Below are 23,233 nucleotides of genomic sequence, written 5' to 3'. Positions count from 1 at the left end.
ATAAGAAAATATCTCATAAACTGTAACAAAACTCTCACCTTAAAATAAAACACCCTGAAATGTATACAATTATATCCATATTCAATAGCTTTACAGTATCAAGTCTGGGTTTATAGAAATAATAAACAAAATAGCTTTATATTCAGAAAACAGGTTCTAAGACCCATTTATACCAAAATGACAAAATTTGAAACCCAGCACCCTGTGCAAATGTCTGTTCCATTCCTAACCCGTCACAAAGACACCGTTGCTTAAAAACACAGATCCTGGGACATCCAGTAAACACCATCTGTCATCTGAGCAAAGAAAATCCCAGTAAAATTAGCTCTAACACTTTATTTGAATGAAAAATCTGATTCAAATCAAGAGTCTGAATCCATCGAAGGTTCCTGGGATTGCTGGGTACCATTCCTGGGAGTGTGGTATCATGCACTTAGTTCCCATTGAGTGTAACCATAGTTAAGTGGTTCCAAACCAGGTTCTAGAACTCGTAATGGATGGTCAGGTGCCTTGATCAAGGCAGAGAGATCTCACAGTCCCGGCCTAAGTGGCTCTGTTCAAACTTCCTGTGTCATCTTTCAAAAAGAGATGCGTTACCTCGACTCCCAGGGAGCCCTCAGGTTTATGATTCTTCTGACCATGCGGGTCACCTAGACATTCCCTGGGTGCCACTGTCACCTTTCCAGGCAATCTGGTCTCCCTTGAAGTCATCCGTGTGTACCTGGTGTGCATGCACATGTGTGTGCCTGGTCACCTCTGCACACAGTCACCCTATTAAACACTGTGCTTGTTGGAACACAACAGGGGTGCACTTTGCACAGAATTCTTATTGCAGGCAGAGTGAGGAAACTCAGTGTGAGAACTGGCATTCAATGTCCTTGAAAATCAGTCAAATCAATGCAGGTAGTTGTTTTGTTTTGTTTTGTTTTCTCCCATTTCTTTATATTAAAAAAAATCAGAGGCATTTTTTAGCCACTTATTTAAAATTTTAATGAAGAAATGTGAACCCAAGGGCACAGAAATGTCTCACTGACTCAATAGTTATTATATAGGTGCATAAAACAAGCTCTAAATGTGTCCAGAGGTGGGAACTTGAAAAATCAGCATTTTGGAAAGAACTAGGTTTGTTCTAAGTTCTTTGTGGCTAATGTCATCCACTGTGAAATTTGCACGTGCCTCAATAACCGTGACTGGCTTGTTGTAAGTATTTATTGTGATTGATACTTTCTGTTTCCTATGAATCTTAATAAGAACAGGATCAATGTTCCATCCTTTCTTTCCCTAGAAGACGGAGGCCCTCCAGGTGACCACCTGGTTCAAAGTGGGGGGCTTGTGTGCTTCTGGTGGGCAGCAAACCAATAACGAGGCAGCAGGGTTCAGAATTCAAACAGCTACCCGCTGTGAAAGACCAGGATCCTGAGGAAATTTGTGGAAGATAGGTGACTTCCCAAGTACTGTAAAGAAAAAGTAATTCATCACATAAAAGACCAACTGTGCTGGGAGCGCACAGTACTGCCTGACCACTCTGACACTAGTGGGAAGCAAGTGTAGTGTTAAAGGAGGAGCCAGCACAACCCTGTAGTAGACCCAGAGACTTGCATCAGGGTGTAACTCACTCCCCAGGGCAAATTTATGTCAAGGCAAATTGTACAAAAAGGGTCTTCTGGCTTTAGTTCATGTGGATTGGGTGAGCGTGCAGGGCACTTCCTACCCTCTCCTTGCTTTGGGCTCACTCCCTCAGTCTTCAAGAGTCAATTCTTCATGGAACTTGGGAGTCCTGTGGCTTCCCAACTGTCTGAGATTGCAGCCTTTCCATCACTTGGGGCTGCGATCTGGCCCCCTTTTTGGGCCTCTGTCTCACCCACAGCAGCCTCTACTCCAAACGTCTGGTTACTGCTGACATCTGAGAAGGAATGGACAGAGGCATCACAAATCCCATTTTCCAGCCCATGTCACAAACTCTCCTGAGCCACAAAATGAGCTGACATCTCAGGAGTGCCCAAAGTGGAGGTGGTGATGGTCTTGCAATTCTGAGGTAAGCTGGGAAGCTGCTAGGATAGCCCAAGAGGCCGCACGATGATGTCATGATTCCCAGGATGTCCATGATGTGATGTGGGCACTTCTCTACAGCAAGCAGAGAGGAGCAGCTCTGACTCTCCCTGCTCCTTCTTGGTAGGCTGGTGCTGAGCCGCCTGCAGGACACTTAAGCACACAGCAAACGGGAACAACCGCATCAGCATCACTCTGCATCTGCAGCGTCAGTCCTGGTGTAGCCAGCTCTAGAGGTAGAAGCCATGAAGAGCCCATCTGCATTGTCAAGTAGCCACCTCTTCTCACACAGAAGCGACTTCACAGCCACTTTACAGCCAATTTCTCTGTGAGGGTCCCCCAATCTCCAGTAACCAAGGAAATCTCTGCCAAAGGGTAAGTTCCAGAATCCTCACTTAAAATCAGCAGCATTAACAAAGTTTTCGAAATATTTCTTCTGGCCAGTTTAATTATAATTTACTCAAGCTCTAAAACGTATTAAAGTATACTTCAACGTTCTCCCAACTCTATTTATATATAAATCCCTGAGAAGATACATGTCAACTAGAAATTCATTATTTACAGTTAATAAACACACTGGGTGCAAGCAGAGGCCCCAAGCCTGCGCCCTCTGTGCTGTCCATGTCAGGAGAGCAGACCAGGCCACCCTTCCTAAAAGTAGGAGGGGTTGGGTGCTAAGGAAGGACCCCAGTGCAGGAGCAGCGGTGCCTGTTGCTCACTCATCCTTGGGGACAAGAGGTCCTGCCATGACAATGCATCAGGGCCACCATAATGCTTCTCAGGAACCCCTATTCTGATTTTTTAGACCTCAGGATAGCTGGTGCCAAAGACGAGCAAGGAGTTTAACCAAACTGGGAGAAGAAAACAGGCCAAGAAAGAAAAGGAAGGGGGAACTAAAGAGAAGGTAAAGAGGATTTCAGGGAAAGAATGTGGAAGCTGGATAGGATACTGTGATGGGTCCTCACCCATCAGCACCTGATGATAAATGGAGGGTGGAGCCTCAGTAATGAGATGCAGCTGTTCAAAGCAGTAAAAACACACACAAATGACGCCAGCTGGACTGTCAGAGAGACCAGGGGTGGTTTCTCTCCACCTCAGGGACCAAACGATCATATCTTCTCTGCGAATCCCATATTCAGAAAAGGTCACCCTAACAATGTTGCCTAAGAAGGGACTGGCTCACTGAGTCCCACAAGCCTCCTCAAGGTGACCCAGATTACTCACTCTCTAGGTGGAGCTAATTCCAAGCCCAGCTGCTGCCCCCACCTGCCTCTCCCCACTTGCCTCCCCCCACCCTTCTCACAGTGACACTATCAAGCCTGGGCAGAAGGGTCCCACTTGAGGATATCTGTTCTTGTGCTCCCACAGATCCCCAAATTGAAAGACTCCAAAGGCCACCTGCTGAGAAGCATCCAGACTTCTCTTCCTGACTTCCTGCACTGCCTGCCCAAGACTGGGCACAGTGTCCACTGGCTGTCATGTAGCCCACTCCAAAGAGGCCAAGAAAACAAGAGCAAAAGCCTCTTCCTTAGATAGAGGAAACAGGGGAGAGACATTGTCCTTGAAGGAGAACACTTTTAGAAAATATACTTCCACACAACCACAGTGACAATTGAGGGCACCTGGTTCAGAAGCCACCTGGACCCAACCTGAGGACATACCAGAGAAGAGCCTCCCCAGGCAGGGCAGTGATTTGATTCTGGAGAGAGGGACTGGTGAGAGTTTGCACCAGGCTGTGCATGGACACTTCCTGCACTTGAGTCCTTTGGGCTTCACAGACAAGTTCTTCTGTCTGGGGGTACACTTTAGCTCCCCTCCTGCCAGTCAGCTCTCCCACGCATCTGTCATTCTTACTTCATGAAACCCACCAGGTCATGGCTGCTCCAATGGAACAGGGAATGTGGCTGGTTCACCTTCAAGTCTGCCAAAGAAACTGATGGGCTAGTAGACTTTCTAAACATATGTATTTCAAAGTTTGCTGGCCTAGTAGACTTTCTAAATGCTTGTATCTCTAGAGCTGTCTTGTGGACACCAGAAGTATTGCTGGCCAAGCCCCATGCTGGTCAGGTGCGTCCTGTGCATCTGGTCAAGGCTGGAACAAACAGGATAGGAGGCCCCAGAACAGAAACTGAAGAAATCACTTATCACGCTGTTGACAGTCCACCCATCACTGGACAGTGACAATGGGTCGTGTGAGGTAGGGGGACGGGTGGGACCAGGAATGTGCACTTCTGATCAGGTAGCAGCAGAGACATGGCTTGGAGGGGTGCAGGGCTCCATACCATTCCCAGTGCATAGGTCCCACGGTGGTTAGCAAGCAGGATTACTTGGCAATGCAGTGGCAGGCAGATGCTGAATCAGCCAGAACAGACACTGACTAACACTGTCTGTTCCAATGATAATTTGACATTCTTACAAAGTTAGAGCCTTTTGTGGGAGCTCAGGATGGGTGTTCAGGAAGAGCAACCCCCAAGTGAGAGGAGAAGCTGCAGTTCTCAACACAAGCTGCAGTGTACTCTCCTGGGAACTCAAACACTGGGGTTCTTCTCCCCCAGAACAACACAGTGCCAGCCTCTGCAGTAGGGGAAAAGGCAGAAAATGTTGACAAACTGCCTGGTGGTCCTCAGGGCACCCAGTATTGAAAGTCACAGATTAGAGGCCATTTGGCACTGCCTGGCTGGGCACTCAGCTGATGAGGGAGGAGCTTGTGGCAAGCTAGGTGAAGCTGTGGATTCTACAGACATGGCACGGAGATGCCACAATGCCAGGGACCCAGAGAAGACAACCTCCAAAGATAACTGAGGTCAAGAAGATGTTGTCAAATCCAACTTCCAAGTCACAGGGGTGATCCACAACCAACTAATATGCGTAGTTCTAAACGTGGGTCTAGGATTCTGTGGCATTCATCTTGATGTCTTTCTGGGATTAAGGAGAAACATGCTAAAATCTGATTCTGAAACACAGTGTTTTTATCTCACTAGTCTCTCCAACAGCCTGGGCGCAATCTTGCGATCTGATAAAGGGGGAAGGGCTAGTGTGAAATCCCTGATTGCTCAACACCAAGAAGGTGCTGATGGGAAGCCGCAAGGAGAACCCAGAGCCACAATTGCCTGCACCATGAGACAGATAAGTTCGTGTCAGCATGTATCCAGGGTTATAGTAAGGAGCTTCCAAACACTCTATGATAGTTTTTGAATTCATAGTTCCCAGTATTTCAAATAAATATTTAAATAAAGTGCATGTGTAACAGATATTCTAAGATCCAGTAAGAATTTCTCAGATTTTGGAGATAAAAGCATAAACAGAAAACTCCCCTAAGAGCTCAGGGCCCAGGCAAATCACACCTGCATCCTGCCAAAGTCCCCACATCCTGGACATCTTATACAATTGGCATGAGGATGAACTAAAGATCAGGGACAATCATCAAAGGAGAAATAGAAGTAAACTCCACTTGAGCCTGAATGAGAGGGATGCCCTGAAAATGCGAAATACTCCTAGAAATTTGCCTCAAACAAGCTTGTTAAAACTCAGTTCTAGCCTCCTGTTCCCATAAATCACCCTCCTGCCACCTTCAGCAGTTCCATCCCTCTGGGATCCTATCTTTCCTGAATTTTTACATTTTAAGGATATACAGATTTGACTTATCTAACAGCATGGAAGACTTAATTTTGTATTTCCAGTAATCATTTGTTGAGCTCACCCCACTTATTAAAAGCTAAATTTTCTCTTATATCCAATAAAAGATTTCCTATGCAGTTTATCCAAAGCTCCAATTTAAAATGAGTCTAGCAAGAAATGCAGTTAATGCATTGTTTCCTAATAATTCGACAATGATTTTCATTATTATTACTGTATGAACAAGAGAGTTTTAAAATAAGACACTGAAATTTGAACTATTTCATTTGATAATTTTGCTGTAAAAGTCAATGCCTCCATCAAATAAAAATAAATATTCAGCATCAATTAATCAAATAGGAAAATCTACACCAAAGCACACCCACAATGAGATGGAAAGGCAAAAGCCAGAGCCAATGGCAAAAAGGAGAATCCCGTGAACTGTGTGAACTCATACAGCTCTCACAAATATTTATTGCTAGATACAGTAATTTAAACCAGGTGTCTTCAGACTCATATATTGAAACTGCCTTAAATACAAACATCCCCATCACCTGTAAAATTCTGCAGATTGGTAAATAATGATTAAAAGTACAAAATTATGCAATAGAACCCCGCCCTTTGATAAATTGGTTTTTAAAAATTCTTAATTGAGGTTCTCTAAAGGGAAACATTAGGTGTATTGCCCGCTAGGTGTATTGATTGCTAGGGGAAGGAGGGTTAGGGAAATCAATACGCGCTGTTCCCAGCTCCCTCTTAGGAACACTTGACCACTTCCTGGGATCCCAGAAGGCGGCTGTGAGCGCGGTATGAGCGCACTGCAGGAGCCTGGAGCGCACCTCTGAGGACCCAGCCAGGGGGAAGCCTCCCCTGTGCCTCTCCACCTCCTCCATGGTCACGCCCCCACCCCCCTCCTCCCCGCTGGGGCTCTGCCCCACCCCCCACCCCCACCCCCACCCCCGCCCCCGCCCCCACCCCCGCCCTGCAGCGCTCTCTCCACACAGGCCCTCCACCCATAGACCCCTTCACAGTCCTTTTCCTCCATCGTGGTGCTTTTCCTTCTGCGCTTCCTACTGGCACTTCCTCTGGGCCTCTTCTGCCTACTTTTCTTCCTTGGCCTCCTTGTACTGCCACTTGGGGATCTGCAGGTGGGTGCTGTCCTTAGCTCTGCCCTTGCGGCCTATGCGCTCTGGCTGGAAGGTGGGCGCAGGCGCCTTGCTGATGCGGAACCTGGGGACCACCATACCCAGTTGCACACTGCTCAGGCACAGGAGCTGCAGGGGCAGGAGGCTCTGCTTCTGCCTGGCAGAGGCTGAACCCTGGGCCCCTGGCAGGTAGGCAAATGGGGGACTGAGTCTCAGAGCCTCCTCTCCGGAGCCCCCTACCTCAGAAGTCTGAAATTGCTGTTCAGCGCCTTCTGCCTTGTCCCTCTCTTGGGCAAGGGTGTCCTAGTCCCCCTTAGATGCCAGGATTTCCTGCACTGCCAGCCGCCTGTTTCCAACACTGGGAGGGTCCTCAGGACACACAGTTCAGCAGATGATGGCCCCAGCAGGACTATAAAGGCTTGTGGTCATCCTGACTATATGGTCAAGGACACCCCCCATCCTCCAGGCCCTGGCCTGAGCCCGAGGTCAGCGCAGAATGCACGAATTCAGTGAGCCTCTGCAAGCAGTTTTTGGAGGCTGCAGGCTTCAGAACTGCCTCCGGGCTCAGCGGCAGCTCTGGCCTGTAGTTCTCCCCAAACTGTTCAGGGCAGGGTCGCTCCAGCAGCCTCTGCATGAGTTGGACTACCTCCACCCTGCCTGTGTAAGCAGCCCACTCCTGGGGTGACATCCCACGTCGGCTTTCTCCAGCGTGTACATCTGCCCCTGAAAAACAAGAAGCACAAATGGATGGCTGCAGCAGCAACTCAAAGAATGGAACAAAGGTTAACTTTCCAAAACCTAATAACAAGCTCTATCCTGGCCCACTGCCACCTGCATGTGACAGTCACCTACTGCATTTACCACTGCAACAAGAAAAGGTTTCTCATGCATCATTTGATGTTTTTGTCTTTTCTAAATAAAAATTTGTCTAAATCATTATTTTTTTTTAAGAAATAAGATTCCAGCGGAGCACAGTGGCTCACTCCTGTAATCTCAGCAGCTCGAGAGGTTGAGGCAGGAGGATTGATTGCAAGTTAAAAGCCAGCTTCAGCAATAGCAAGGCACTAAGCAAGTCAGTGAGCCCCTGTCTCTAAATAAAATACACAATAGGGCTGGGGATGTGGCTCAGTGGTTGAGTGCCTCTGAGTTCAATCCCTGGTACCCAAAAGAAAGAAAGAAGATTCCATAGCTCTCTGCCAATGGAGACATGACTAGACAACAAAAATGTATTGAGATCACTTGATGATGCAGCTTTAGTGCTCTAATTGCTAACGGTAACAGTCACTTGCAAGGCACTCGGAACCATCTCTTCTGTCCTATCACTTGGAGGGTGGTCCTTCACCTCTCCCACTGGGTAGTTAACTGGCTGGGGGACTGCAGCCCATATTCCTATAGACCAGACAGTGGGCTATTCCAAAACAGAGGCCATATCTTATGCATTTTTATTCTGCAACACATCTAATCCTGGCAGGTGGGTGGCATGCCTATAACAAAGATTCATTACAGAATGAATGATGATCACAGTGGCTTGGGGCCTGCCTGGGCTGCAAAGCTGGCAAGCTCCATGGAGTAGAGAGCTCCAGGGAGCGCCTTGGGTCCCCTGCACTCAGCTCTGTGTGCTAACAACCACCCAGCAGGGCAGATGTGATGGTCAGTATTCTGTGTCAGTTTGGCTACACTAGAACATCCAGAGCTTTAATCAAACACTAATCTAGGTGTAGCCTGAAGGGATCTTGTAGCTTTGGCTAACACCTTCTAATCAGTTAACTTTAAGTCAAGGAGATCAACCCCAAAAAAGTGGCTAGGCTTCATCCAATCACTGACTGCCTTAAGAGCAAAGACTCAAATTTCCTAGAGAAGAAAAAGTTCTTGTTGCATTCATATATGAATATGCAACAGCAAATCCCATCATCATATATAATTATAATACACCATACTACAGTGATGCAGCCACATCAATGTTTATAGCAGCTCAATTCACAATAGCTTTTCAGTGGAACCAACCTAGATCCCCATCAGTAGATGGATGGATAAAGAGACTGGTATGTATACACAATGGACTATTTCTCAGCATTAAAAAGAATAAAATTATGGCATTTGCACATAAATGGATAGAGCTGGAGAATATCATGCTATATAAAGTAAGCCAGTCCCATAAAACCAAAGGCAGAACATATTCTCAGATTAGTGGGTGCTGATCTAAGTAGAATAAATAAAACATAAAAAAATTATAATGCACCAACAAAAAAACATGGAATAAAAGGAAAAGTTCTGCCTCTAGACTTCAGTATTAACTTCTACCTGTGGGCCTAGCCTACAAATTTTAGACTTCCCAACCCCCACAACTTCATGAGCCAATTCCTTAAAACAAATCTCTTAATTTATGCACCCTATCAGTTCTGATTGTCTAGAAAATCTTTAATAATGTATCCCCAATGTCTACCTGAATGTCTCTCCATTCTACCCACTAACCCCCCCACACATACAAACATTCCAACATTAAACTCCAAATCATCCTGGTGAAATATGCATAAATTTCAACTTGGCAATGCAGAAATTATTACAAAGTTGCTGTTAATCTTGGTCCAAACTCAGCCCCACATACAGTTTGAAATCATTCAGTATTTAAAGTCCCATTAGTCATATCTCTACTGGCAAAGCAATGTGAAAAACTATGGAAATTATCTAGTCTGTGAGCTCCCTGGAGACAGGCCTGGCAGAGGCAGCTTCATTTATATCCCACACAGACCCAGGTGTTGACATGCTGTGGCTGATCAATATGGACTGAGCTGAGAGAGGTGGGGGAGCACTCCCACTTCCCTGCCCTGCCAGCTCACAGTGGCCTCATAGCCAGGCAGACCTGGCTCACTTGAGCTCACCTGCTAATAGTCTTAATACTGTGACACATTAAAGAATAGCCATCTTACAAGAGTGGTAATTATTTGGAACCAGAAATCAGGAGAACTCATTAGTTAGAGTACAATTTATAAACTGCCTAAAATGAAAAGGGGGCAGTAAAAATGTCATTGTAGAAAATAGATGACACATTAAACCTTAATTAATTGCATGTCACTTAAAAAAGGATCAAACTGCAAAATTAAAATCTTAATGAACACTGCATGAAAGAGACATTTTTCAAATGCTAATGGAAAACAAAAGAAATAGCTGTCCAAAGTGCAGCATTCTTCTTTCTGTTGTACCCACCTTTTCATTTTTATATCAGCCATATATATGACAATTGTGTGTCTTAAAAATTTATAAGCAATGATAATTTTTCTAACAGTGAGTATTAGGATAGGTAACATTCAATTAAATTACATAAAATATTTAATTTAGTACTCTAAAAAATTTCAAACCCAGTAGAGTTATTGGAAATAATCTTTTAATGTCAAAATTAAAATAAAAATTTGACTATAACTAAATGATAAAAATTAAAATCATTATTTTTCCATGAATATCAATCATATAGTTAGTTAATCTATCTGATACTGAAAAGTTGCAAATGTCTATGAAACCACCTGTTGTAAACAATCACATAAGGAAGGTCACAACTGACAATCTACAGTATTTATAATTTAGGTTATTTACTACAATTCAAGCATTCTAAAAAAATAAAATTGGGGGAGGGAGAAAGATGGCCTTGTTTTGTAATAAATTATAAACTACCATAGGAGTAGGAGTCGGTAATGCAATGAGGTTTTGAAACAAGCACTAAGAAGAAAGGTGTTCAGAGACTTCTAGCTAATTTTATATCTTCTTATTTCACCCATGCTTTCAATCACACAATACTATTTCATCTTAGCAAATTAAATAAACAAGATTTTAAAAAAACATGATATAGGAAAATTTTTAAAAAGTTGAAGTACTATTAGTAAGCTTTACTCATCAAAAAGATGAAAACTTTAGGGACTCAGGCAGAAGTGGTTATCCCTTACTAAGAAGGTGAAAATAAGATGGATATCTATTCATGTGAATGAATTTTTAAAGAAAAAAAAGAGGATGAGAAGAGTTAGATGCTGGAAACAACTGGAATAAACATACAGACCAGCAACAAAATCATCGATTTTCCAAGATTTTTGCATAGTACCGAGCTTTTGCTTTGAAGTTAAATAGGAAGTTTATTTCCTATGTGAATATGAGTAATGGAAATATAAAAATACTACACAGAGAAACAACTTCAGAGTTCAAAGATAATAGTCATAAATTTGATGTTTTATTTCACAATAATGTTTAGGAACCATTGGAGAAAATGTGACTGTTCAAATTGAGATATGAACACCATGAAAGAAGATACATGGCGGAAAAGGAAACCCAGGTGAGCTCAGGAATAGAAGAGATGCTGAGCAGAAAAAAAAAGAGGAAAAAGATGGGGATATAGCTCAGTTTGTAGACTGCTTGCCTCCCATGCACAAGCCCCTTGGTTTGATCCCTAGGTCATACCCCCCCGCCAAAAAAAAAGAGGAAGACAGAATACATTCATCACTAAATAATAAAAACATAATGGAGTGCTATGATATTAATTAAGCATTTTAAATTACCCCTTTCCTGCTCTTACATGTTAATTTTTTTAATATTTTGGATTGAATCCAGGGGCATTTAACTACTAATCCACATCCCCAGCTATTTTTTAGAATTTTATTTAGAGACAGATCTCAATGCATTGCTTAGGGCCTCAGTAAGATGTTCAATATTCCTATATCAGTCCCCCCAACCTGCTAGAATTACAGGTGTGTGCTACAATGCCCATCAAATTAAACCCTAAATAAACTATTATAATGTTAATGGAAGAGGGTGATATCCCCCTTGTCATAGTTTGGTATCAATGTGCCAATATGTTAACCAACTGGTCACGGATTTCTTTTACATGATTTAAAAAAAATATTGTAGTTGTTAGTGGACCTTTGTTATTTAAATTATTTATATGTGGTGCTGAGAACCAAACCCAGTGCCTCCCACATTAGGCAAGCACTCTAACTCTGGGACACAAACTCAGTCCCATCTTTTATGTTCTTTTGTTAGTGTATATTTCTAATTTTTTCTGCAACACTCATGGATCCTTGTGTCTTTTTACACAAAATCATCAATATAAGAAATCCCAATCAGTGTATATATATTTAAAAATCCAGTTTATATTTTATAAATTGAAATTTATTATTTATTAAAAATATTTAACATTATCTATTTGTGCCCAGACTACCAATAGGTACAGTATGATAAAGTATTTTCATTAAGAAATATTTACTATAGGTGCTTATATGAGGAAGAATACAACAACCATCATTTTGATTTTTTTCAAGAGAAAGTTTTGTGTAACCTTTATCAAGTCTGAATAGAAATTTAGGAAAAGTGCTATAAAGTGTTTTGTTGTTTTACTAAAAACAACAATCCTTTCCAAGCTAACGTACTGTAATAATGTCAAATTCATATAGTGTATATTCAAATACAAAAACTAATTAATATTGGGACCACTATGTTCTAAATCTATTACTATAAAATGAATATACAGAATTAATGTTATTTACCACTACATTACTGTTACTGCATATATTAATTATGTAACTATATTAAAGATTTTGTTTGCAATAGGATTTCAAATTTATACTACTTCAGTAATTATGTGCTTCCAAATTATCATAAAAGATACTTACTATATTTATGACAAAGTATAGACAGAGTCAAGAAATTGTAAATTTAAATTATAAAGAACAATAATTGTGTGACTGGCTCATCAAAGACAAAAAGATATTGAATGATATAATATAAAGAAACTTTTACCTTGATTCAAAAAATCTAGGAAGCTGAATTCCTGCCTCAGCCAAGAAATAGCTGTATGGCCAAATAGACTGTTTTCTCTGTGTAGAAAGTTTACTAAAAATTAAATCATTGGACTAGATAAATCATCATTTCTTCACCTCTTTCACAATAAACTATTACAAAAGTAAGATCCTTTCACTTTCACTGGACAGCATAGAGATAAAAAATAAAAAGAACTGGAGATCAGAATTACTTATGGGTGGTCTTTAAAGAGATACATTTTAGAAAATACTGACTATATATGGACACATAAATACCTATGTATTTACTATATTTAATCATATTCCAAACAGCTTTAAACTGTATGTATGAAAAGAATTTTTATATGCTGTTACCTCCTAATTCTTAATAAACTAAGAATATTGTAACTGGTATTTAATATTCTATATCTGAGCATCAATTTTGGTGACTCTGCAGTATTCCACTTTAAAAATGTAAATCCCTAAGTGTAATAATAATCTGGTACCTTTAAAACTGTTCTGCAATAAACATACCTACAAATATACTTTAATAAATCCTCATTATTAATTCTTCAGGGCAAATTCCTATGGTATTATACACAATTATAAAACACTTTTTATGTGATAAAAACTGCCCCCAAGGGGCTGGGGTTGTAACTCAGTTGTAGAGTGCTTGCCTAGCATATGTGTGTCACTGAGTTTGATTATCAGCTCTCTCTCTCTCTCTCTCTCTCTCTCTCTCTCTCTATATATATATATATATATATATATATATATATATATATATATATATATATATATATATATATCTATATCTCCCCTAAGTAGACTTCATCAACAAAGTAAAATGACACATAACCCACATCTTTAGAGACAATAGAATATCAATGCATTAGTAATTCCTCCTTTCCCTCCTGATACAAAAAGTTTACCTTCATATTGAGTTCCCTTAATGGTTTTGCTCTAGAAAAAATTCCATATGGGATTTTATTGATTTAATTATATTCCATGTTGAGGGAACAGATGGTGAAAAACTGAGCTGGACCACCCACTGGATATGACTGGAAGTAATTTCTAACCAAGTTCAAACTGTTCAGTTTCACAAGACTGCATAAAAGGCTCTGTTAATAAAAAAAAACAAGCATAAATCTAAATTAGAACTAAAAAAAAACTTCATTTGAATAGAACAGCAAATTCCAAACACAAATACCTCAAGGCCTTGCAAGTAAGGATCTACAGAAATAGGTTAGGCTGATTCTGTGATACTTCCTCCAGATAATCAATACTCAATTCCAGGAAGCTATTGACTTGCCTCGTGGAAGACAGTGCACTCAGATTTTTCAGATTTCACAAGAAAACAGGAATTTTTTCCCTTTTTTTGAATTGTTTGGCTTTAGTTTATTTAAATCACTGTATAACATAAATTACAAATTGGTGACTGAGAAGGATCTCAAGGTGACTAGTTTGAGAGTGCTATGCCACTTACTGTAACAAATCCTATATAGGTTTTAGTTATATAACTATCTAAATTAGTATTAAGATTAAGCTGGCGTTGTAGCTCAGTAGTAGAATACTTGCCTTGCACAAGTGAAACCCTGAATTTGATCCTCAGCAGCATGTAAAAATAAATAAATAAAAATAAATAGTAAACAATTAACATAACTCCCTGTCACAGTATAAATCATTATTTAATAATTTAGTGGTTATTTAGGAATACTAAATTCAGAAGCTGATTATACTTCTTGATATAGTATAACACATTCCTTTTATATGGTAAAATTTGAAGGAATATAAGTACCTATTAAGCAAGTATTTACTAAACACATAAACTAATATGTCCCTACTTTAGTTTCCCACTACATAAAGAAACTGCTAAGTGTGTAAATATAAATAAATATCTGCCTTTAAGAACATTAAACATTTTTAGAGATATAAAGCACAAATAGGAAGCACTTAGAAAATAATGCACAATTGGCATATCATCAGTAAAAAATTACACAGAATTGGTGCTCATTATTTAGGCTGTATCAAAGAAGAGCAACATTAGTAGCTCCTGAAAGGCTATTAGAAATGGCGACTCTGGGCTGACTCTCACAGAATTAATATGCATTACAACAAACTTATCTGTTGACTTGCATACCAATATTTAAGAAACACTGTTTGTTATTGGTTATTCAAATAGTTTTGAATCAATCTTGCCTTATCATTTAATAGCTTGTGATTTGGAGCAAACTATTTTTCTTTCTTCTTTTCTCTCTTTCTTTCTGGTGCTGGGGATTGAACCCAGGGTTTCTCCACCTATGAGCTATATCCTTGGAATTTTTCTTTGAAATTATCTTAGAGTTTTACTAAATTGCCTAGGCTAGCCTTGAACTTGTGATTCTACTTCAGCCTTCTGAGTAGCTGAGATTGCAGGTGGGCCCCAAAATTCCTGTTTGGGTAAACTGATGTAGTAATACTTGGTTTATCCACTTTTGAAATGATAATGCCTTACTTTATTGGTTGTAGTGAAGGTAATGGAGACAAAATACACAAACAGTTTTACCATACCTAACATATAATAACTGCTAGAATTTTAGAATCCGTATTTAATTCCAAAGTAAAGAAGAAATACTAGAATAACTAGAAATGGAGAAAATAAACTGCAATAAAATTTTGAAATATCAAAAAAGAAATAAGAATTCAGAACAGGAAAAAATCCAATCTAGATTAAATAAAAATATAAGCAAAAGGAAACAAAGCCCACTGAGAGTATGTGGGTTTAAAATACCATTCAAAATTCAGCTGTCTGTCCTCCATGAAGGCTTGGTACCTGAGATGTCAGTTATGGCAATATAAAAGGAAGGAAGAAAATAACTATAGAATTGAAAGTGAATAATCTATTTAATAAATATTTGATTTTCACACTAAACATTAAAATCTATCCTTAGCATCTATTTTTGCACACAGACAAAATGTGAGCAGAAGAACAGTGCTTAAGGAAACCTTACATGACATTTCAAGAAAATGTCTTTAGTCTGCTTTATCAGAAAAAAATTTTATTGAGATTCATTGCAAAAATGTTATTCTTAAAACTGACTTAAACTGCTTAACTGATATTCTTCTATGACAAAATATTAATATTTGATTATACTAAGAGTACAAGAAGACTTCTCTTCAACACATTTTTTTAAAAAAAAATTTGTAGTTGTAAATGTATAGAATGTCTTTATTTTATTTATTTTATTTTTATTTGGTACTTAGGATCGAACCCAATTCCTCACACATGCTAGGAGGCAAGTGCTCTGCCACTGAGCTCCCTCCCCAACCCTCTTCCATGCATTATTTATATCACACTGGGAAACATAGATGTTTATCTTTCCTTTAGAGTCACATATATCTAGATTCCTATCTTAGGTCTTCTACTCATCAATTTTGCCAACTTTGGTAAATTTATTAGATAATATCTCTCCCATATTTTCAAAAAAATGTTTACAGTAACAAATTTGACTAAAATAAAACTGTCTGTCTTTTCCCCCTATCTATTCAATAAGAATATTCCCAACAAATCCTAGGAAGATACTGAATATAAAATAATACATGTAGAGCTCCTAGCTTCATGTCTTGAGCATATGTGCTTAAAGTTATAGTTCCATTTCCTTATGAGTATTTAATCTTGCTAAGTGAAATATACCAGTCTCAAAAATTAAAGGATCTAATGTTTTCTCTCTCATATGAGGAAGCTAAAGCAAAATAAGAAAATGAAGAAAGAGAAGATTGGTATCATAAAATAATGGAAAGATCACTAGACTAGAAGGAGATTGAGAGGGAGAATGGAGGGAATGGAAAGGGGGTATGCAAAGCAATTTTAAAGTCATGTTATATACATACACAAACATAACATAGGCTATTTCAACTTTATGTAAAAGTAGAAAGAACCACAAAAAAGTGAACAAGTACATGAACAAAAGGAAAATCACTATCATATAGGAAGGAAAATGAGAAAAGGGGCATGAGAAGTAAAGAGGAGGAGCCCGAACTAAAATCGAGTTACATGCATGTATGACTTTGTCAAAAGTAACCCAAGTACAGCGTATAATTTTAATAGGGTAATGTGCGCGCACGCGCACACACACACACACACACACACACACACACACACACACATATATTTTTATAAGCTTCCCCTCACTGACAATAAAACTGGGGCAATATATACACGCATATTTAAATTGAATTTCCACTTTTTGAATTTTGATATAGACCCAGTCTTTATACTTATGTATATGGATATATATTAAAATCAGTCACTCTTAATTAAGCTCACAAACCACGTCCAAATATAATCTCAAAAACAACTAGTCAATGTGCTAATTACTTACCCTCTTATGTATACAAGTCATTCATTAGCAAGAGGGGTGACATTAAACAAAAGAAGCTCATACACTTTGATCATGTGTAAATTACTATGATCAAAGACAAAAACTCGGATATTCTGGTTCTCAGAGTTGTATCTGATATCTGTGGGTTTACTCCTTATCCCATTCAACCTGTTGCCAATAGAAGTACTCTTTTGTTATAGGTAGGCTCCTGTCATAGTAGTCTTAATGAACTGATAAGGAAATGAAGAACCCTTATTTAATTCCAAAGTAAAGAAGAAATACTAGAGTAACTAGACTAGAACTGCAATTGTGGGAAACTCATTTCCTCTCCACCCACGAATACTACAGATTGAACTCAGGGGCACTCTTACCACTGAGCTAAACCTCAGCCCTTTTTATTTTATTTTTTTTTAATTTTGAGATAAGGTATCATTAAATTGCCCATGCTGGCCTTAGGCATGCAATCTTCCTGCCTCAGTCTCTGGAGTAGTTAAAAACAAGCACCACTTTGCCTGGTTGAAATTCATCTTTCAACCCTGACCAAGCTGTTTTATGAAAATTCAGATACACAAATTTACTGTGTGTGTGTGTGTGTGTGTGTGTGTGTGTGTATGTGTGTATCTACAGTTTTAATCATTAGGGAAGAAAAAAATTTGCAAAAAATCTATCAATTCTTAAGTCCACATTCCATTCTTTTCTTAGAATATTATGCTTGAGTAAACAGAAGCAAACATTTATGGTAAAATTCCCTTTCATTTTCGAGAGACACAGTTTAAAACAGTGTTATAATTTACCCAATTACTACCAACACAAAATAAATAAAAATTATTTGATATATACAACACAAGCCAAGTTAAAAGTAACATTTATGTAGCAAAATGAAATTAAACCTGTCTCCCTCTGTACAAAATGAAATTATACCTCTCTCTCCTCCTCTGTACAGAACTCAAATCAAAGTGGATAAAAAACTTAGGCATTAGAAAAGAGACCCTCTGCTTACTACAAGAAAAAGTAGGCCCTACTCTTCACCATGATGACCAAGGATCTAACTTCTTTAACAAGACCCCAAAAGTGCAAGGAGTAAAAACAAGAATCAATAAATGGGATAGACTCAAACTAAAACATGTCTTCTCAGCAAAAGAAATAATTAATAATATAAAGAGAGACCCTAGATATTGGGAGAATATCTTTACTGCATGCACATACAATAAAGCATTAATGTCAAAAAACTTATACAAAAATAACCCAATCAATAAATGGTCTAAGGTACTTAACAGACACTTCTCAGAAGAAATACAATCAACAAATATATGACAAAATGTTCAATATCTCTAGCAATTATAGAAAAGCAAATCAAAACTACTCTAAGATTTCATCTCACTCCAGGCAGATTGACAATGATCAAGAATAAAGGCAAGAAAATATGGCAAAGAGATAGTGAAAAAGGAACACTCATACATTGCTGGTGGGACTGTAAATTGGTAAAACTACTATGGAAAGCAGATGGAGATTCCTAAGAAAACTTGATATAGAACCACCATTTGGCCCAGCCATCCAACTCCTTGGTTTATACTCAAAGGATTTGAAATTAGCATACTACAATGACACAGCCATGTCAATGTTTATAGCAGTTCAATTCACAATAGCTAAACTATGGAACCAATCTAGGTGTCTTTCAATATATGAATGGCTTAATAAATGTACAATGGAATATTACTCAGCCCTAAAGAAAAATGAAATTATGGCATTTTCCAGTAAATGCATGGAGCTTTAGAACATCATTATAAGCAAAATAAGCAAATCCCCAAACACCAAAGGCTAAATGTTTTCTCTGATATTTTGATGGTAATTCAAACTAAGGAGGGGGCACTAGGAAAAAATACTTTAGATTACCTTAGATTAGGTAGATGGGAGTAAAGATAGGGGAGGGGAAAGGTTAGAAAAATAGGAACGATGACACAAACATTATTGCCTTATGTACATATATGTCTGTATTACTAATGTGATTCTATAACATGTAAAATCAAGGCTTTGTCTGTAGCTCAGTGACAGAGCACTTGCTTGGCACATGTGATGCACTGGGTTCAAACCTCAGCACCACAGAAAATAAATAAATAAAAATAAAAGTACTGTGTCTGTCACATAGAAAATCAGAAAAATAAATTATACCTACCTATGTATATAAAAGTGCACAAATGCATAATACTGTCATGGATAAGTAATTTAAATTTTTTTTTTCAAAAATTAAAAAGTAATGTTTAAAAATGAAAGATTTTGGTGATTCTAATATACTAAATACTTTTAATATTACTGCACTGATAAGGGTAATAATTTGTGTCACATTAGAGTTGTAGCTAACATTTATTTTAATAACAAGTAGTATGTTCTATCAAGGTAGTTCTTGCCATTTATCATCTTTCTACAGTACATTTTTATAAGGAACTGTGAAGGATAGATGAGATTTAAAACTAGCCATACAACTTTTTCTTAATATTTTTACTGCCAATGCCCAACATGACATAAGAATGATTTACACAGTGCTACAGGGAACTATAGCACACTAATTTTCCTTCAGATTTTTACCTTCTTTATATTAAAAAAAGCTTCCCTGTATCCTTTCTTTCCTCTTTTTAATTATATTTTAGTGGTAGCTATATAGGATGCTTGTTATTTAAACAATTTCAGTTACCAAATTATGTCCCCAGCTATAAAGATTGGTTAGTTTTCCCTAAATTATCTTGAAGGTTATTTCAATCCAGTTATGTTTTCTCTCATCCAATTCTTACCTCTGGTAAGGCGAAAATGTTATTGTTCTCCAAATTTAAGTCTTCAAGTGCACTGCAGTTTGCTAGTGATCTGGGTATTGCTGACAGTCTATTGTATCTCAGACCAAGATGATATAAATGAGACAGGTTGCCTGAAAATATAAAATGAATCTCTTTACTGTCACAGGGTATCCACCGGATTACAAGATTCTTATCTTCTAGAACCAAGGAACTTTGTATAAGAAAAATAATCAAATATGCAGCTATACTTTGTTAAGTATCCTATTGAAAATTATTGTCATTTTTTAACAACTTAATCTTTAGAACCAACTTGTGACAAGTAGTTACACAGATTGGGCATCACTAATGTAAAAATCTGAAGTGCTTCAAGATCAATAACTTTCTGAGCACCATACAAAAATACATCTACATTAATGAAATTTAAGCAAAACTTGCTTAAGAACATATTAGCCACTAATGAGTACATTAAAAATAGTGCTTTATTTTCCAGGCATGTTCTAGTTTTATTGTCAGTATGAGAATACACATGAGCTACACAGATGGATATAATGACATCTACTACCATAAAAGATTAAAATCAAATTAAACTTACCAAATAACATATATAAGAAAAAAGTTTCTTTGACATAACAGTTGCTATGACATTATTACATAGGGTAGGTTAAAATGCCAGATGTTGTCTTTACTTTTAAATTTTCTTTTCCAATGTTAGAAGACATAGAAATGAATGTCTGGTCTCTAGGTCACACTTATGTTTTTTAGTGACAAATACTTGTGGGCTTTCAATTTTCAGAACCTTCTAGTATCTGTCCATTTGTTTCTCTTTGGTTTGATCATTTTTTAAAAACTGTTGTATGATAAACTTTCTTTTTGATATTTATAAATGGATGATAGCATACATTAAGTTGACAGCATAAATTAAGCCTTGGAACTTAAGAGGACAGTCATTATGCTTCATAATTTTCTTTCATTCATTCATTGGTTTCTTTCCCTCTTACTGAAGAAAGTTACATGAAAATGATTAATTGGTACAGTTTTGCTTTCTACATTTATAAAATTTAGTCATTGAAAGTAAAAAAACATCGCATAAGTCTATACTCTAAATCTATTTAACTATAATGCAGGAAAGCATCAATGTCAGTTCTTCCAAGTACAACTATTGTTAGGCTCATGCACATCACTTTACTTCAACAGGGTTTGTAAACTGAGCCAAAAAGTATTCTGGTGCCAATTAAGCAATATTCCAACAGGAATAAAATAGTATACAAAAATCAAGATTAAAAACTATTACTTAGGAAATATTAAGTGTGTATTGTCTTTAATGTATCTTCTCAATTAACTAAGGAAATTCACTAGCATCTTTTTGATGACACTCTGGTAAATTGCATCCATTTTGAAGGGGAGATGGGAATGGAGGGCTTGGGTGCATTTTCAAAGCTCCAGAGAACTTAGTGGTTAGTAATACAGGCAAAAATATTTACTATTGTGATCACTGCATTTCGACATTGAGAACAGCAAAATATGTGTTGGCCAAAAGTAAAATAATCTATGACTAAACATGTTAAGTTATATGCACATTAGCAAAAATGGAGACAATCTAAATGTTCAACAAAAACAGAATGTTTAAATTGGAGGCATAACCATAGAATAGAAAAACCAAAGTGTACTTATGTGACAATGGGCAAGTTGGTAACCTCTCTGAACATGCTATATTGCTGAGCCACAACCCCACCCCATGGCAACATTCTTTAACCCAAGGAAAAACTATTATGGCAGCTGCTATTTGACTAACATCAGCTCTTCAAGACAGCAGTTGGGTATTTATTTTTTTCATAATAAGTTACACTTTTGAAGTGCTAAGGAAGTAGCAAGAGTAAAGAAACAGAATCAAAAGATACATTTCTGTTAAGTTTGTGAATACTGTTTCAGGTATGTCAATCTTCTCCAAGAGATGACAGGTAGAATCTCAAAAGTCAATTAAGACTGCTGAGATTTATTACAGATCATGATTCAAAGGTTCAAATTTTTACCAAAACTCAGGCTTCTGCTACATGATACAGGAGACAGGAATGATAAAAAAAAGAGAGAGAAAAAATTATTCTAATAAACACTGTAAATAAGAAAAACTGTGATTCATAAAATTTTAAAAACATAATATTATTAACTTTCTTTACTCAAAATAGGAATGGTACTATATTTGCTGACCACTAGCAAATCACATAAAATAAGGGCAATATTATTCTTAGACTTTATTGATCTCTAAAATATTACCTGACCTTGAAGAAAACGTTATACATGAAGCCATGTGTTTTTGATATGTCATCTGAATTACAAGATATTTATAACGAAGATAATTGTTTTCATATTCATAATATAAATTAAAATCAGAAGAATAATTTCTAATAAAAAAGAAACATAGAATAATTAATGAAACCAAGACAGAGAAGGATACATAAAGAAGTTACTTTGTGTCGAAAGAAGTGAACCAAAGTACCCTAGCATCCTACTTTCTGGGAGATTTTACAATCTAGTCCCATCGACGCTCTCTCTGTGGGCCAAAACCTTTCTTTTAGTGCTCTTATTGCATCACCCATGGATTAAGGATACAAATACATGCTCAAAAATACAAAACAAGAAAATATTGCTAAAATGTTAGAATGGATAGGGTCGATTGCTTACCAAGCCCCATGTATCCATTTGATGAACTGTATGAATAAGAAAATGATATCAATGTTTAGGAGAAAGGAGGCCTAAGCAGAGATACAATAAGATTAAAGACCTTGAAGCTATAATTTGCTTGATAAGCTCAAGTACCAATGGTGTATAGCATCCACAATATTTCAAGAATTATACAGTGTCAATAATTAGAAAATCCTAAAATTCCACCGAAAGATTGTTAGAGCTAACAAACAAATTTAACAAATTAGCAGGATACAAATCCAACATACAAAAATCAATGGCTTTTCTATATACCAACAATGAATCCACAGAGAAAAAAATCATAAAACAATCTCACTCACAATAGACTTTAAAACAAAAAACAACAATAAAATAAACCACCAACTGACCAACCTAGGAACAAATCTAACCTCTACAATGAAAAGTATGGAATATTTAAAAAATTGAAGAGCCCAGAAGATGAAAAGACCTCCCATGTTCATGGATAGACAAAATATTATTAAAATGATCTTACTCCAACAAGCAGAATATAGGTTCAATACAACCCCCATCAAAATACCAATAACATTACTCATAGAACTAAAAAAAAATCCCAGAATTCATTTGAAAGAATAGAAGAACCAGAATAGGTAAAGCAATGCTTAGCCAACCAAGCAATGCTTTAGGCATCACAATAAATTACTTCAAATTGTACTACAGAACTACAGTAACAAAAACTGCATTGTATTGGCATAAAAAGAGACATAGATCAATGGTACAGAATAGAAGACACAGAGACAAACCCACAGTCATATGATACTTCAAAAGGTACAAAACATATATTA

The 23,233-nt window shown here is 37.6% G+C and overlaps 2 pseudogenes; both read right to left on the bottom strand.

Annotated features, from left to right (window-relative positions):
- Positions 1-1,751: 1,751 nt before the first annotated feature.
- On the bottom strand, positions 1,752-7,700 carry LOC144372739 (ankyrin repeat domain-containing protein 33B pseudogene; annotated as a pseudogene).
- Positions 7,701-8,070: 370 nt separating this feature from the next.
- Positions 8,071-23,233, bottom strand: part of LOC144372738 (uncharacterized) — a 56,543-nt pseudogene continuing 41,380 nt past the window's right edge.

This window comes from Ictidomys tridecemlineatus, unplaced genomic scaffold (assembly GCF_052094955.1).
Source record: "Ictidomys tridecemlineatus isolate mIctTri1 unplaced genomic scaffold, mIctTri1.hap1 Scaffold_154, whole genome shotgun sequence".
Taxonomy (NCBI): domain Eukaryota; kingdom Metazoa; phylum Chordata; class Mammalia; order Rodentia; family Sciuridae; genus Ictidomys; species Ictidomys tridecemlineatus.
This window is presented reverse-complemented; position numbering and strand designations above follow the sequence as displayed.